Source organism: Leptidea sinapis, chromosome 40 (genome assembly GCF_905404315.1).
Source record: "Leptidea sinapis chromosome 40, ilLepSina1.1, whole genome shotgun sequence".
Taxonomy (NCBI): Eukaryota; Metazoa; Arthropoda; class Insecta; order Lepidoptera; family Pieridae; genus Leptidea; species Leptidea sinapis.
In genome coordinates, this window is record NC_066304.1 from 9,583,398 (window position 1) to 9,587,705 (window position 4,308).

The following is a 4,308-nucleotide window of genomic DNA, read 5'->3' on the forward strand; positions in this document are numbered from 1 at the left end:
CATACTTTTGAGCGGCGGCCATCTTGGATTTGAAAACTGACCACAAAATCTTTCTCTGCACCCTCGAGAATCTCGGGTACGATATCCATATTGCTGAAATCATAATTTTGTGCGGCGGCCATCATGGATTTGAAAAATGATCACCAAATCGTTCTCTGCACCCTCGAGAACCTCTGATACGATACCCATAATGTAGTTATCATACTTTTGAGCGGCGGCCATCTTGGATTTGAAAAATGGTCACAAAATCGTTCTCTGCACCCTCGAGAACCTCGGGTACGATATCCATATTGCTGAAATCAAAATTTTGTGCGTTGTTCATCTTGGATTTGAAAAATGATCACAAAATTGTTCTCAGCACCCTCGAGAACCTGGGTTACGATACCCATAATGTAGTTATCATACTTTTGAGCGGCGGCCATCTTGGATTTGAAAACTGACCGCAAAATCTTTCTCTGCACCTTCGAGAATCTCGGGTACGATATCCATATTGCTGAAATCATACTTTTGAGCGGCGGCCATCTTGGATTTGAAAAATGATCACAAAATCGTTCTCAGCACCCTCGAGAACCTCTGATACGATACCCATAATGTAGTTATCAGAGGTTCTCGAGGGTGCTGAGAACGATTTTGTGATCATTTTTTAAATCCAAGATGGCCGCCGCACAAAATTATGATTTTAGCAATATGGATATCGTACCCGAGGTTCTCGAGGGTGCAGAGAACGATTTGGTGATCATTTTTCAAATCCATGATGGCCGCCGCACAAAATTATGATTTCAGCAATATGGATATCGTACCCGAGATTCTCGAGGGTGCAGAGAAAGATTTTGTGGTCATTTTTTAAATCCAAGATGGCCGCCGCTCAAAAGTATGATAACTACATTATGAGTATCGTATCAGAGGTTCTCGAGGGTGCTGAGAACAATTTTGTGATCATTTTTCAAATCCAAGATGGCCGCCGCACAAAATTATGATTTCAGCAATATGGATATCGTACCCGAGGTTCTCGAGGGTGCAGAGAACGATTTTGTGATCATTTTTCAAATCCAAGATGGCCGCCGCTCAAAGTATGATTACTAGATTATGGGTATCGTATCCTAGGTTCTCGAGGGTGCTGAGAACGATTTTGTGATCATTTTTTAAATCCGAGATGGCCGCCGATCAAAAGTATGATAACTACATTATGAGTATCGTATCAGAGGTTCTCGAGGGTGCTGAGAACAATTTTGTGATCATTTTTCAAATCCAAGATGGCCGCCGCACAAAATTATGATTTCAGCAATATGGATATCGTACCCGAGGTTCTCGAGGGTGCAGAGAACGATTTTGTGATCATTTTTCAAATCCAAGATGGCCGCCGCTCAAAAGTATGATAACTACATTATGGGTATCGTATCAGAGGTTCTCGAGGGTGCTCAGAACGATTTTGTGATCATTTTTCTAATCCAAGATGGCCGCCGCACAAAATTATGTTTTCACCAATGTGAATATCGTGTCCGAGGTTCTCGAGGGTGCACAAAATAATTTTGGGATCATTTTTAAATCCCAGATGGCCGCCGCTCAAAAGTATGATTACTAGATTATGGGTATCGTATCCTAGGTTCTCGAGGGTGCTTAGAACGATTTTGTGATCATTATTCAAATCCTAGATTGCCGCCGCACAAAATTATGTATTCAGCAATATGGATATCGTGTCCGAGGTTCTCGAGGGTGCAGAGAAAGATTTTGTGGTCAGCTTTCAAATCCAAGATAACCGCCGCTCAAAAGTATGATAACTACATTATGGGTATCGTAACCCAGGTTCTCGAGGGTGCTGAGAACAATTTTGTGATCATTTTTCAAATCCAAGATGGCCGCCGCACAAAATTATGATTTCAGCAATATGGATATCGTACCCGAGGTTCTCGAGGGTGCAGAGAACGATTTAGTGATCATTTTTCAAATCCAAGATGGCCGCCGCTCAAAAGGATGATAACTACATTATGGGTATCGTATCAGAGGTTCTCGAGTGTGCTGAGAACGATTTTGTGATCATTTTTCAAATTCAAGATGGCCGCCGCACAAAATTATGATTTCAGCAATATGGATATCGTACCCGAGGTTCTCGAGGGTGCAGAGAACGATTTGGTGATAATTTTTCAAATCCAAGATGGCCGCCGCACAAAATTATGATTTCAGCAATATGGATATCGAACCTCAGATTCTCGAAGGTGCAGAGAAAGATTTTGTGGTCAGTTTTCAAATCCAAGATGGCCGCCGCTCAAAAGTATGATAACTATATTATGGGTATCGTAACCCAGGTCCTCGAGGGTGCTGAGAACAATTTTGTGATCATTTTTCAAATCCAAGATGGCCGCCGCTCAAAAGTATGATAACTACATTATGGGTATCGTAACCCAGGTTCTCGAGGGTGCTGAGAACAATTTTGTGATCATTTTTCAAATCCAAGATGAACAACGCACAAAATTTTGATTTCAGCAATATGGATATCGTACCCGAGGTTCTCGAGGGTGCAGAGAACGATTTTGTGGTCAGTTTTCAAATCCAAGATGGCCCCCGCTCAAAAGTATGATAACTACATTATGGGTATCGTAACCCAGGTTCTCGAGGGTGCTGAGAACAATTTTGTGATCATTTTTCAAATCCAAGATGGCCGCCGCAAAAAATTATGATTTCAGCAATATGGATATCGGACCCGAGGTTCTCGAGGGTGCAGAGAACGATTTTGTGATCATTTTTCAAATCCAAGATGGCCGCCGCTCAAAAGTATGATAACTACATTATGGGTATCGTATCAGAGGTTCTCGAGGGTGCTGAGAACGATTTTGTGATCATTTTTCAAATCCAAGATGAACAACGCACAAAATTTTGATTTCAGCAATATGGATATCGTACCCGAGGTTCTCGAGGGTGCAGAGAACGATTTTGTGACCATTTTTCAAATCCAAGATGGCCGCCGCTCAAAAGTATGATAACTACATTATGGGTATCGTATCAGAGGTTCTCAAGGGTGCAGAGAACGATTTGGTGATCATTTTTCAAATCCATGATGGCCGCCGCACAAAATTATGATTTCAGCAATATGGATATCGTACCCGAGATTCTCGAGGGTGCAGAGAAAGATTTTGTGGTCAGTTTTCAAATCCAAGATGGCCGCCGCTCAAAAGTATGATAACTACATTATGGGTATCGTAACCCAGGTTCTCGAGGGTGCTGAGAACAATTTTGTGATCATTTTTCAAATCCAAGATGGCCGCCGCACAAAATTATGATTTCAGCAATATGGATATCGTACCCGAGGTTCTCGAGGGTGCAGAGAACGATTTTGTGATCATTTTTCTAATCCAAGATGGCCGCCGCTCAAAAGTATGATAACTACATTATGGGTATCGTATCAGAGGTTCTCGAGGGTGCTGAGAACGATTTTGTGATCATTTTTCAAATCCAAGATGGCCGCCGCACAAAATTATGATTTTAGCAATATGGATATCGTACCCGAGGTTCTCGAGGGTGCAGAGAACGATTTGGTGATTATTTTTCAAATCCAAGATGGCCGCCGCACAAAATTATGATTTCAGCAATATGGATATCGTACCCGAGATTCTCGAAGGTGCAGAGAAAGATTTTGTGGTCAGTTTTCAAATCCAAGATGGCCGCCGCTCAAAAGTATGATAACTATATTATGGGTATCGTAACCCAGGTTCTCGAGGGTGCTGAGAACAATTTTGTGATAATTTTTCAAATTCAAGATGGCGGCCGCACAAAATTATGATTTCAGCAATATGGATATCGTGTCCGAGGTTCTCGAGGGTGAAGAAAACAATTTTGGGATCATTTTTAAATCGAGAGTGCAGAGAAATATTTTGTGGACAGTTTTTAAATCCAAGATGGCCGCCGCTCAAAAGTATGATAACTACATTATGGGTATCGTATCAGAGGTTCTCGAGGGTGCTGAGAACGATTTTGTGACCATTTTTCTAATCCAAGATGGCCGTCGCACAAAATTATGATTTCAGCAATATGGATATCGTACCCGAGGTTCTCGAGGATGCAGAGAAATATTTTTGGACAGTTTTTAAATCCAAGATGGCCGCCGCTCAAAAGTATGATAACTATATTATGGGTATCGTATCAGAAGTTCTCGAGGGTGCTGAGAACGATTTTGTGATCATTTTTCAAATCCTAGATTGCCGCCGCACAAAATTATGATTTCAGCAATATGGATATCGTACCCGAGGTACTCGAGGGTGCAGAGAAAGATTTTCTGGTCAGTTTTCAAATCCAAGATGGCCGCCGCTCAAAAGT